This window comes from Tursiops truncatus, chromosome X (genome assembly GCF_011762595.2).
Source record: "Tursiops truncatus isolate mTurTru1 chromosome X, mTurTru1.mat.Y, whole genome shotgun sequence".
NCBI lineage: Eukaryota > Metazoa > Chordata > Mammalia > Artiodactyla > Delphinidae > Tursiops > Tursiops truncatus.
The window spans coordinates 18292199-18306820 of NC_047055.1; positions in this window are offsets into that span (position 1 = coordinate 18292199).

Here is a 14622-nt window from a genome sequence, read left to right on the forward strand (position 1 = left end):
ACGTTTCTAGGCTCTCTCCATGGGCAGAGCTAGAAAATATGTGTATGTATATGTAAATATTTATATGTATGTACATATAGACACACCTATATGTCTTTCTATATCTATTTGTCATTCTATCATTCTATCTACCTGTCTATCTGTAGCTACTTCAAAAGTGAATTTCATGTAGGTATCTCACGTAAGTTTTTTTTTATAGTTATGTGTTATCAATTCTGAAACTACTTTCTTTGAATTATAGTATTAAGCAAAAAACGAAAAAAACAAAAAACATAGTGTATAATGGAGGCCAGGTTTCTCACTGTCAGACAAGGTAGTTACAAATATGAAAAGGGGAATACTAAATAGAATCATGTTTTGTTAGATTGGAATTGGAAGTATTAGCATGAACTCATGGTTTGATAGAAGATAAATAGTTACACAGGTACATGGATAGATACGTAGTTTCAAGTGCTATGTTTTCAAGTTCACTAATCTCTTGCCATGGCTAAGGTGATGTTAATCTTATCCAGTGTAATTTTCATTTTAAATATTGTAGTTTAATCTATAAAATTTTGATTTGGACTCTTTTTATATCTTCCATGTCTCTTTTTACCCTTTTGAACATAGATATACAGTTATAATATGTTTTAATTTCCTTTTCTGCCAATATTAACATCTCTGTCAGATTCAGGTCAATTCCAATTGGTTTCTCCCTCATTACGGGTTGTATTTACCTGATTCTTTGCATGCCTGTAATGTTGTGCTGCATGCCAGACACTGTGACTTTTACCTTGTTGGATACTGGTTATTTTTGTATTTCTAAAAATATTTAGTGCCTTTTTACTAGGATGCAGTGTAGTTACTTGGAAACAGTTTGATTATTTGAATTTGTTAGATAGCACCAGAACCATGTTTGGTGCAGGAGTATTCTCCACTACTGAGGCGAGCACTTTCTTATTCTACTCAATGCTCTTGAATTTTGATATTTTTAAGTCTGGCAGATAGGAATAGGTTCCATTCTCAGCCTTGTATGACTGCTAGGTATTGTTTCCTCCAGCCCTTTTGGAGAGTTCTTTCCCCAGGTTTGGGTAGTTTCACACCCCACACCTATGTATCCCTGAAGATATCCTAAGTTTTCTCTCTGTGCAAACCCCTCCCTGGTACTCTGTCTAGCAACCTTGAGCCACTTCGTTTTTCCCAACACTTCTTCCCACCTCCTCAGCTCAGGGAGTCCACCAGGCTCTGCTGAGACCTGGAAACAAGGCAGTAAGCTGGGACAATTGTGGGGAATCCATTGTCATGTTGTCCATCTTTAAGGGTCACTATCCATTGTAACCTGATGTCCAGTGTCTTGATAATAGTTGTTTCATTTCTTTGTAGTTTTTGGTTGTTCGCGCATGAGAGTAGCCTCCATTATTCTATACTGACCAGAAGTGGCATTTCCTTTCTTTGTATCTTTAAACATTGTAAGCATAGTTGTTTTATGGTCTGTGTCTGACCATTACAGTCATCGAAATTTTGTGTGTCTCATTTTTGTCTGTTTTTCTGCTTGTTCTTGCCCATGGTGCCTTGTTTGCTTATGTGCTTGGTTATGTTGGTCATCATACTTTAACAATTATCTGTAGCAATAACTTTAGGCTAGGATGGAGTCACATTCCTCCAGAAAGATTTCCATTTGCCTCTGACAATTATTGGGGCTTCTCTCAGTTGAAGACAACCTTAAGTTTTAAGGCTTGGGATTCCCTATATATCAGGCAAGTAGAACCTGTGATGAAATTCTGTTGGAGGGCAGGGCCACATTCTACACCCTGGGGGTGGAGCCTTTTTGTGTGTCAGCTTATTGAAGGAAGGTATCGTGTTAGACTCCCTTCTTTGTCTACATCTTGACCTTTGGTTTGTGCTCCTCCTGTCCTAAGAGGTTATCAGAACAATTTTCTGATTTGGAAAATATTCACATGGTAAAAGTGGCCTCTAGTCCTCATTTGTCCCTCTAGGTCTCCATTTTCCCTTTATTTTTTCCATGTAATGCCTTACTCACTTCAAAGCTTTTCATATAAGAAGATATTGTTTATATTTTATGCAGGTTTTTGAAAGTTGTTTTTAGAGGGAGAGTTGGTAGGAATAACCTAGCCAATCTTAACAAAAACCTGGAAGTGTGCTATGGAGTTTGGGAAGGTGGCCTCAGACATTGGCAGAGATGGAGATGCTAGTGAAACTTCCCAACCTGCTCATGTACTGTCTGGCCCACCTTGCCTTTGAAAGAATCTTCTTGGTGCCCGGCCTTGTTCTTCTATTTACTGAAATTACTCTTGAGATACATTCTCAACATTAGGATACGTTAGGATACATTAGGAACACCTGGCTCTGTTTCGTGAATTTATACCTAATTTATTAGCTAAGGGGTCATGGTAGGAACATATGTAGTTGATTATGCAATACAGTTGACAAATTCTAGTGACCTCTCCAATGGGCCTGCAGGGTGGCTTTTGGAGGAAGATACCTAATTCTGCCTATATGAGTCTGTCTTTGTTTCCAGTTTTCTTAGCTAAGCTTCAACCAGAGCAGTGAACAACTCAGCATAGTTAACATACAGAGCATTTAAGACCTTCCTAAATTTGGGAGTAGAAAAGTACTTGAATGAGGAAACCTTTGAGCTGTGCAAGTTCTTGGTCAAACAGAACTATGCACTTGAGTAGGCAGGGCACAGCACCTGCTGGGTGGAAGCCTGGCTAGGGTCCCAGGAGCAGCATTTTATGCATGGGCCCTAAAGCTGTGCTCCCAGGGTCAAATATTTACGCCAGAGGGGATGGCTTTCTACCGTGGGTGGAGGGAGTTTTTACTTTCTGTCATATGTTCCCAGAGAACACTGGGACTCGAGTAATTTGCTGTCAGGCCTGTCTCAACCCAGAGCATAGCAGCAGCAGCACCAACACCAGGGCTTTGTAGAAAACTAGGGCCAAAAATCACTTAGCAACCACCAGACACAGTTTATGAAACCAGGGACAAATCCCAAAGACAAAAACCAGGAGCTCTAAATGGAAAATGCCAAAAAGAGAGAGAGAGAGAGAGAATTTCTGTGGCCTTACTGTGAGAGTCCAAGATGACAAATTAAAAGAACTGACATATATGCCAGGTATTGTCATAAGTGTTTGAGAAATACAGATTCATTTCATTTCCATAGTAACTCCATGAGGTAGGTACTATTACGGTCCTCATGGTATATATGAGGACACATAGGCACAGAGAGGTTAAGTAACTAGGTCAAAGTCACACAGCTAAGATGTGGCCCATGTCCTTAGCCCAGCCCACAGTACTCCTAGTTGCTGGCTGGGTTATGGTGAGGTCAAGAGAGAAGCGGGACCGCTGTCTTCTACCACGTGCGGGAGGGAGGCAGTGAGGAACACAGGGACAGTCAGAGACAGCTACATTCGCAACATCTATCCCGTCTGATTTTATTGGTGAAAACAGTCACTCACACTGTGTGATCACGGAAGGGAGAGAATTCTAAAGAGAGGAGGGTCCCGGGTGGAGCAGGAAGTGGTTTACAGCCTTCATTCACTCAGACATGTGTGTGAGAGGTGAGGGGACGATATGGTGTGCCGGTTGGTCCCGGGTCCTAATTTCACCCATGGGATGAGGACAAACTTGACTTGTGAAAAGCTGCCCTCAGCCCCGGAAGAGACGTGAGGCATTCAGCCCGGTCTCTGTCGGCATCTAGCGGCCACTGTGGCGAACGACACCCAACGCAGAACCTGCGGCTGCAAGCTGGGAGAGCAGGGGTTCTGAACTTGGGAGTTCAGAGGAAGGGCGGGGAGGTTCTGTGAACATAAACCCCCTTGAATCATGTGTAAAAGCAATTCTGGGGCATTTCCCGACAGCTGCCACCAGGTCCGCAGAGGGCTGTGTGATGCACACAAGAACCACTGCTGGAGGGTCAGGAAGTGGCGCCCCAGAACGGCTGGCTCCGGGCTGGGGGACCCTCCCCCTGTGTCAGAGCCCTGTGGGCAGAGAGGCTGCAGGTGGGGCCGAGCCCTGTGCTCTCTGCTCACAAAAGCACGACGCTGGGGGCCGAACTACACCCTTGGGACCTTCTTGGTGACGTTCAAGCCCTCTTGGTATTCAGAGGACAGGGGCAGGCCCTGCCTGACAGGGGCCTCCTACTCCACCCTCTGGGTGCCCTTTTCCCCTGGAAGCCTGGCTGCAGAGGGGGCCACAGCCACCCGAGCGCCTCCCCTCCAGGGCCTCAGATGCCCGGCACACGGAGCATCCTGCTTCAAGGGCTTCCCTCCGGATCAGGCAGGGAAACGTTCAGGGCACACACAGCGGGGCTCCTAACACGTGCAGGAGCCACAAACAGCAGAGCACCCTCCAGAGGTCTCAGAGTCCCCATTGCTGGTCTGTGGGTTCCTTCTCCCTCTGACTCAGTGCTGACACCTGGAAGCCCACCTGGGCTCCTGTCCCCTGCTTTCTTCTCTGATGGTCGACTCTCTGCACCTTCCCCTGCTTTAGTTTGCTGCCTTGAAAGATAATCATGACCTGGCCAGAATATCCAGGTAGGACGAAAACTGGGTGTCCCCTGTCTCCAGTTTCAGTTGAAGAAGACTCCCACAGCTCCCAAGAACAGGCGGCTGAGACCCCGAAGGCAAGGGTCAATGAAACTGGGAAAGTATTGGGCTGGCCAAAAAGTTCCTTAAGGTTTTTACCTGAACGAACTTTTTGGCCAATCCAATACTTGGAAGCAGGAGGCTAAGAGCAGCCATTAGGTTGGTGGTTCTCACCTGGGCAATTTTTTAAAAAACTGATGCCAGGGTTCCATCCTAAATGAACAAAATTGGAATTTTGAGCATGGAGTATAGGCTTTGGTGTTTTTTAAAAAGCCCCCTGTGTGATTTGAAGGGGCAGCCAGGGGTGAGAACCGTGGCACTAGGTGATCAGATGAATTCTTGATTCAAGGTGCAGGCGGAGGTCTGGTGAGGGAGTTGGTGAGGGACAGGGTGCCCTGAAGACACTGACCTAGATCCTGAATGCTATGACAGTATGATAGCTGGTGATACAGCTCTGCTTAACTCTTCTCTGAAGCCCTTTTATAATACCTGCCCCCTGGACACCGTAGTTTAGAGCTTTGAGAGTGTCGATGATGAGTGTGATAAGTGGGGATGAGAAGCCTCCTTGATATGCGACAGCCTCCAAGGCCCATCCCCTGGGCCCACACACTGTCCAGTCTCCTGGGTGGTAACTTTATGCACAGTGTAACAAAAAGACAGAGTGTCTTAAATGCTAGCAGGACGTTTGGACTAATTGCAAAGGCTGTACATAGACTACCACAAAAGCGGATTAAACCACTGTGTTACTTCTTACATTATTACGAAGTCATGTGAGAAACCATCATACTTATCTCCCCCATCACACCCATGTCCAACATCTAAAGTTCAGCCTCTTCTCTATACCTTCTTCTCACTGAAGCTTCTACCTCATTCCATCCCAAATCTTGACTTTACCTGAGGTACCTACATCATCACTCTTCCTTTGTAAACAAACAAACAAAAATACTATTTTATTACCAATTGATATGCGATACAGTTTTCCTAACACGACTCTCTAATCTCAAGCCATACATGAAGCTCCCCCATGCCTCATTCTCCATTTACCAAATATCTGCCCCTCACTTTGTTTCCAAAACCCTCCCATTCTTCATCCTATGTAAAATCACTTTTTCAAAACAAATTACAAAATAAGGTGTAAACCGGATCTCCCTAAACCTGACATACAAACTACCCATAATCTTCAGCATAACTCTGACCCACTACCCACTAAATCCCTCAGCTTTTGTGATGTCATGTATTTATTTTTAAATAAACTTTAAATTTTAGAATAGGTTTATATTTACAGAAGATTGCAAAGATTGTACAGAAAATTCCCATGTCCCCTGCACCCAGTTTCCCCTGTTAACACCTTCTATTAGTATGGTGCATTTGTCACAATTATGGGACCAGTACCAATACATCATTATTCACTGAAGTCCACACTCTATTCAGATCTCCTTAGGTTTTACCTAATGTCCTTTGTTTGTTTGTTTGTTTGTCGTTCCAGGAGACCATCTAGGTAATCATACTACATTTAGTCATTATGTCTCCTTGGGCTCCTCTGAGCTGTGACAGTTTCTCGGAGTTTCTTTGTTTTTGATGACCTTGACAGTTTTGAGGAATACTGATCAGGTATTTCATATAATGACTCTATATTGGGATTTGTCTGTTGTTATTTTCGTGATTAAACTGGGGTTATAGATTTTGAAGTGGAAGATCACAGAGGTAAAGTCCCATTTTCATCAGATCATATCAAGGGGACATACTGTCCATATAACCTAGTGTTTTCTGTGTTTTGTGTGTGTGTGTGTGTTGTGTGTGCGCGTGTTTTTTTGTTGTTTTTTTTGTTTTGTTTTGTTTTTTTGCCGCTCTGCGGGGCATGCAGAATCCTAGTTCCCCGACCAGGGATCAAACCCGACCCCCCTGCAGTGGAAGCGTGGAGTCCCAACTGCTGGACTGCCAGGGAAGTCCCACACAACCTAGTGTTGAAGTTAACCTTGATCACCTGGCTGAGATAGAGTTTGTCAGGTTTCTCCACTATAAAACTACTTTTTTTTTCTCTCTTATACCATCCGCTTTGGAAGGAAGTCACCATGAGCAGCCCACGCTTCAAGAGCAGAAAGTTGTTCTCTCTCCTTAAAAGCCGAGTATCTACCTGAATTATTTGGAATTCTTTTGCATGGGAGACGTGTCTCTTTTCCTTTATTTGTTTATTTCTTCAATCATTCATTTATATCAGCATGGACTCATGTATATTTATTTTATACTTTGGGTTATAATCCAATGCTGCTTAATTTTGTTCCTGAAATTGTTCCAGCTTTGGTCATCGGAAGCTCTTTCTGTTGGCTCCTATGTCCCTTTGACAAACCCTCAGCAGTGCGATTTTTTGAGAGCAGTTTTTTACTTTCTGGAACTATAAGATGCTCCAGGTTCGCCTTGTATATTTCCTGCCCTAGTCCTAGAATCGGCCGTTTCTCCAAGGTTCCTTTTATTGGAGAATGGTATTAAAAACCAAGATCTGGGTACTGGGTGTGTTCATTGCTATTGGACTGTTCATTTTATTTTTTAAAACAGCAAACGTACAAGGCAGATCTCTCTGAACCTGACTTCAAACCATCCCTGACCCGCCATCTATTCTGCAATCTCATTCCAACGTAGACTCCAGATCCATTCCTTATGTAAAATCAGTGCTTTCTACTACTGAATAATATAGCAAACAAACATTTCTGATACTCATTCCATCGCTAAAAGAATACCCTCTGATTATAAGTAAAAATCTCTAATTTCATAGCCAAGTAGACATCTATTCCCATCACTCCTTCCCTGACCCCACCCTATCTGTACTATATTCTGTTTTTCTGATGAAGTAATATGTAAAGTATGCATCCTTAGTACATCCCTTATCTTAACACTTTCTTTGACCTTTCATCTACTGCTGACTTGACCTCTATCCCTGACTCCATTCCAATTATCAATTATATAGGAAACAGGCATCCCCCAACACTAACAAAATTTCTGATCCGTCCCATCCCTAACTCCTATCCTAACACTCATATAATAACCATAGTAATAAAAATGGTGTTCTATGAGCATTTAATGTAAAAAATGGACACACGTGACCCTCAACACATCACTGACACTCACTTGATCCTTATTTCTACCAAGCCCCTTTTCAGTTACAGATCACTCTTTTTCAGTGTTCAAGCAATGTTCAAAACAAACATCCCTGGTATCATCCCATCATTGACCCTGAAGTTATCTTTAACTCTCGCCAACTATTTGACTTATACCTGCTCCTTTATCCCCTGTGATTGTGTGATTAGCAAGTAATATGAGAAAGAAATATCCTTAATTTTGAATCCATCCCTAACCATCATTCCTATTTAAAATCACTCTTTGTACAGGTAGTAATATTGTAAACAGAATTCTTTGATCCTCATTCACACCATCGACAACTGTCATGTAATTCTTCCATTTAAGTAAAACCACTATTTTATATTAGCAAGTATTCCCCCCAAAAAACAAGAACCTCTGTAGTGCTCACCATACACACGATGCTCATCTATCACTAACCCTTACATCACATCTGCTACTAGTCTTCCTAATCTTGGCACCCTCGGTAACTATGCTATTCTATGTCTTATGTAAATTCCCCACTTTCCAAAATTACCAAGTAATATAACAAACAGATGGAGCTTATTCTTGTATACCTGATGCTGACTTCATTCTAGTTCTCCACTTGGCCTCTTACTGTAAATAAAATCGCCGTCGTTTTAAAAGTTAAGTAATGTGAGAAACAAGCATGCCTGACCCTTACCACATCTCCAAAACAAACATGATCTTATACGTTCTGTAAAGGTCACTTTTTAAAATTAGCAAGAAAAATGCAAAATAGTCTTCCCCTACTGTTATTCCTTCCCTAACCCAGTCCCCTTTTCTGACACTTTCATAGCTTTTCCTTATAACATCACCCCACTGACAAAAACCCTCAACCTACCTTCATCCTTACTCATAAACTTTTACCTGAATCTTCTACACTATACCATATCCTATCTTAAAAATTGCTATTCTTAATTACCAAGCAGTTTGAGAAATCCTCCTTGATACACACTTAATCCAGGCCTTCACCCTAACCCTGACCCTCTTCCCTTGAAATATTATTTGTTTTTTAATATAAAAATAAATGTGAGAAAGAAAAATCTCTCATTCTATGAAAAATCCTGGTATCATTTCCAACTAATATGCATTGAAGTCCAGAGACTAAAAAGAAGATTGTAACACTGGGCCTGAAACAGTGCAGGTACTCTATAAGCGTTAAGTGAATGCAAATGAGTAGACAGTTTCACTTATGGTTGATTTCAGCCACTGGAGTCAAAGGTGGCACTTTCTATAAAGTTCTCTGTTGGCATCTGTGATCGGTGGTAGACATAATTTAGCTCCATAGAGGGTGTGGAAAAAAGGGAACCCTCCTACACTGTTGGTGGGAATGTAAATTTGTGTAGCCACTATGGAAAATAGTACGGAGGTGCCTCAAAAAACTAAGTATAGAGTTGCCATATGATTCTGCAATCCCACTCCTGGGCATATATCTGGAGAAAACTAGAATTCAAAAAGATACATGCACCCCAATGTTCACTGCAGCACTCTTTACAATAGCCAAAGCATGGAAACAACCTAAATGTCCATCGACAGATGAATGGATAAAGAAGATGTGGTACATATATATTATACAATGGAATATTACTCAACCATGAAAAAGAATGAAATAATGCCATTTGCAGCAACATGGATTCAACTGGAGATTATTGTACTAAGTGAAGTAAGTCAGAAAGAAAAAGACAAATACCATATCATATCATTTATATGTGAAATCTGAAATCTGACACAAATGAACTTATCTATGAAACAGAAATGGATTCACAGACATAGAGAACACACTTGTGTTTGCCAAGGGTAAGGGAGAGCAAGGGAGGAATGGATTGGGAGTTTGGGACTAGCAGATGCAAGCTATTATATATATAGGATGGATAAACAACAAGGTCCTACTGTATAGCATAGGGAACTATATTCAATATCCTGTGGTAAACCGTAATGGAAAAGAATATGAAAAAGTATGTATATATATGTATACCTGAATCACTTTGCTGTACAGTGGAAATTAACACAACAATTATAAATCAACTATACTTCAATAAAATACATTTTAAAAAAGAAAGTCTAAAATTAATCAAATTGGACAACTGTTTTGGGGGAAAAAGTAATAATTTAGCTCCATAAATGTGAATCAGGAATAAAGAGAACACATCACTGTGGAAGAATGAAGTCAGAGGTGTTAATGGATGTGTGTGTATATGTGTGTGTGCAGGTAAGTTCACCTCTTTCTTCCCTGCTCCTTTCTGTTTCTCTCCCCTCCAATCTTATCATCCCCGTAATGCCATTTCAAACTGCCCTTTGTGGTTTTTCACCCATGTCTTCTAAAACCTGGCTGCAGAGGGAGGTACAGTAGCCACTCTCCACTCCTCCCTTCCCTGGGATCCCAGATGACCAGTACCCAGATAATTCTTATTTTAAGGATATGACTCTTGACCATGCTGGGAAACATTCAGGGAATAGCAGGGCTATCACTTGCAGAAACAAATTTAAAAGGACCTAACAGTTCTCAAAAATCACCGTCCTGTAGTTCTCAGTTTCACTTTGACTCTTTGATAGTCCCTAAACCAAGATCCCAATGGTCTCTCGTATTGTCCTTCATTTCCCTTCCTCTCAACATGCTGTCTTTTGAGAATCTAAGACCTGAAGATAGAAAATAGAACTCCATGAGGTGCCCTCTTGATTCTGCATGACAGTGGTCTAAGAGATTTTCAAAAAATAGTGACCTCCTATCCCCATTCACTAGACCTCTGCCTTTCATTCAGGAATGATTTCTGTTGGTTTCGCGTAAGAACATGTCATAGGTGAGGTTATAATTTATGTCTAGCGGTCATTCTAATATACTTCCGGGGCCTGGCCTAACATAAATACTAGTCTGGACCATCATATGATTACTTCAGCGATGCCATCCCCATGAAGAGGAAGTACACGTGTGACCACAGTGAGGTTTCTAGAAAATGCTCTTTCTTTAACTAGGAAATAATGCGGGTGAAGATTTCTTTAGTCCTAGATGAAGGGGACAGCAAATTCTTTCTGCAAAGGATCAGATAGTGACTAATTTAAGCTTTGTAGGCCATATATGGTCTCTGTTGCATATTCTTCAGTTTTTCAAACAACTCTTGAGAAATGTAAGAACTTTTCTTAGCTTTCAGGCCTTACAAATACAGATCACTGGCCAGATTTATTCTGTGAGCCATAGTTTTCCAACCCCTGTTTAGAGAGTCAGTCTCACCTCCCAAATCCATCAAAGCCCTCCACCATTTCTTGGGCTTTCCATAGTACCAGTACAGATTTATGATGAATTTACCTTCTCTGACTCCTGAAAAGGGCCTATGGAATTGACTTTTGTACATAGTGTGAGGGAGGAGTAAAGTTTCATTTGTACACATGGATACCCAACAGTACCAAGACCACTTATTGGAAAGGCAGTCATTTCCCCATAGACTTGAAATGCTACTACTGTCATATATCACTTGTCTCATTTAGATAGCTATGGATTTCTCATCAGTAAACATGGAGAGCAGAAGACAATGGAACATCATCTTTATTTTGATTTTATTTTTTATTGTATTTGATTTACAATATTATATTAGTGTTAAGTGTACATTGAACATTCTCTTGAAAGTGCTGACAGGAAAAAAAAAATCAACCCGGAATTCTGTATCCATTGAAAATATCCTTCACAGATGAAGATGAAATGTTTTCAGAAAAAATAAAACTAAGATTATTTGTCACCAGCAGACATATACTAAAATAAATGCTATAGGACATTCTTCAGGCTGAGGAAAAATGACACCAGGGGATTACACAGATCTTCAGGAGCCAACAAAGAACAGCAGGAAATTTGAATATCTGGGTAAATACAAAAGACTATACAGTTAGCACTCTCTATCCATAGGTTCTGCATCTGCAGATTTAATCAACCATGGATTGAAAATATTTGAAAAGTAAAAAACTCCGGAAAGTTCCAAAAAGCAAAACTTGCATTTGCTGTGTGCCAGCAACTATTTACATAGCATTGACATTGTGTTGCAATTATTTACATAGTATTTACATTGTATTAGTAACTTACATTTACATTAGTAATCTAGAGATGATTTAAGGTATATGGGAGAATGTGCATAGATTATATTCAAATACTACGCAGGGTTGCTACAAACCTACAATTTGTAAAACATGCAGTATCTGTAAAGTCCAATAAAACAAAGTGCAATAAAATGAGGCATGCCCATAACTACTTTAGCTTGGTTATAATTTGTGTTTATATAACTTTTCCACCTATTTAATTTTAGTCTATGTTCTGCAGATTTAGTGTACATTAAGCATCATACGGGTGGGTTTTCCTTGCTTATCCATACTGTCAATTTCTGCCTTTTAATTGGAGTTTAGTCCATTTATATTTAATATTCATATGGTTGGGTTTACATCTACCATTTTGCTCTTTTCAATTAGTTCAATCTGGTCTTTCTTCCTTTTTGCTCCTTTTGTGTCATATTTCGAATTATCTGGGTGCTTTATAAAATACCTTTTTTTTTTTTTTTTTTTTTTTTTTGCGGTACGCAGGCCTCTCACTGTTGTGGCCTCTCCCGTTGAGGAGCACAGGCTCCGGACGCACAGGCTCAACGGCCATGGCTCACAGGCCTAGCCGCTCCGCAGCATGTGGGATCTTCCCGGACCGAGGCGTGAACCCATGTCCCCTGCATCGACAGGCGGACTCTCAACCACTGTGCCACCAGGGAAGCCCTAAAATACCTTTTTATTCCCTCTCTTGACTTATTAGATATACCACTATTTGTGGTCAATGCTAGAGTTTAAAATATAAAACTTTTATTATATTCTACTCTCAAATAATATTATACTGGTTTAGGTATAAAATAATGGAATAAAGTTACAAGAGGGTACTTCCCTACTCAAATCTTCTGGTTTTATTTACAGATATTTTACTGCTACATGTTTTAAATATCACAATATATTGCTATTATTTTTATTTTATGTAGTCAATTTCCCTTAAGGAAATTAAGAAAATGTAAAGCCTGTTTTATATTTGCCCATATATTTACTATTTCCAAGAATCTTCATCTCTTCTTGTAGTCCAGAGTTTCCATATGTTATCATTAAAGTTCAGCTTGAAGAACTTCCTTTAACACATATATTAGAGCAGGTCTGCTGGTAACCAATTCTATCAGCTTCTGTTTGCCTGAAAATGCCTTGTTTTGCCTTAATTTTTGAAGGTTAAATTTTCTGGGTAGAAAATTATAGATTGACAGATTTTTCTAACAGCGATTTATAGATGGTAATCCTTTGGCTACTTTGCATCAAATTTAATATGTCATCTGTCATTGTTATAGCTGTTCTCCTCTATGTAATCAGTCTTTTTATTCAGCCTACTGTTGATTTTCTCTTTATCAGTGGTATTTAGGAACTTGATTATGTTTTTCCTTATTTTGGTTTTCTTTGTGTTATTTGATCTTCCTCAATCAGAGCATTTATCATTTTTATTTAATCTGATAAATGGTTTACTTTTTTTCTGCAAATATTTTCTGCCCTTCACTCCTGCAATTTCTCTCTTTTCCTTCATGAACTCAAAGGACATGAATGTTAGTTTGTATTATCCCAAAGATCACTGTGACTCTTTCCATCTTTTTTTAATTTAATTTTTTATTTTATATTGTAGTATAGTTGATTTACAATGTTGTGTTAGTTTCAGGTGTACAGCAAAGTGATTCAGTTATACATACACATATATCCACTGTTTTTCAGATTCTTTACCCATATAGGTTATTACAGAATATTGAGTAGAGTTCCCTGTGCTATACAGTAGGTTTTGTTGATTATTTAAAAAAATAGTAGTGTGTATATGTTAATCCCAAACTCCTAATTTATCCTTCCCCCTTGCATTTCCCCTTTGGTAACCATAAGTTTGTTTTCCTCTTTCCATTTTTTAGCCTTATTTATCTTTGTGCTTAAGGTTGGATGATTATTATTATGTTTCATATTCACTGATATTTTCCCCACAGTGTTGAAAAATTATACGAATTTTTCATTTCGTATAGTTTTTCAGCTTCAGAATTTCCATTTGGTTCTGATTTTTAGTTTCTATTTGTTTATTTAATTTTCTGTTTTGCTCTCTTATTATAGTCAGATTTTTCTTCAAATCCTTAAATGTATTTATAAGAACTCTTTTATAATCCTTGTTTGTTCGTTCAATTTATTCACTTATATCTAGGCCAGGTTCTATTGACTGATTTTTCTTTTGGTTATGAGTCACATTCTCATGCTTCTATGTGCATCTAAAGTTTTAGATTGCATACACACATATTCTTACAAACACATAAGGGAATCTTCTTCAGACTTCATAAAGACTAAATTCCTATCTCTATATCTCACACCATTGATTTATAGGAAACCAAATTATCTGACCTTCAAGATCAAACTCTCTCAGTTTACTAAGAAAAAGAAACAGAAAATGAAGGACTGTTTTCTCTGTTTTATGATTACCTACAACCATAAACACATTTGAATTCTAAAAAGTGAATATGCACAAAGCAAAGTATCTGGAAGGCTTCAAAGCAAACTACTAATAGGATCTACCTCTCAGGGACACAAGGTAGATTATATGTCGATTATATCGCAAAAAAGCTGGGGGGAAAAGAATACAAGGTAGAGCCTAAGTGTTTTAATTATGCCTGTCTTAAGGATTGAACTTTTGAAAACAAACAAAGGTTACTTTTGAAATTCACAGAAAACAAAACAAAAATGTTCCCATTATAAATTTAATGAAACTGCAAGTTATAAAGGATCAGTTACCATAAGATGCTATTTTTTTCTATAGAAATAGACGTAGTTCTATGTACATTCTGGAAAGATTAAATGTCCTACCTTTAATGGTCGTGGAAACAAAAACTTT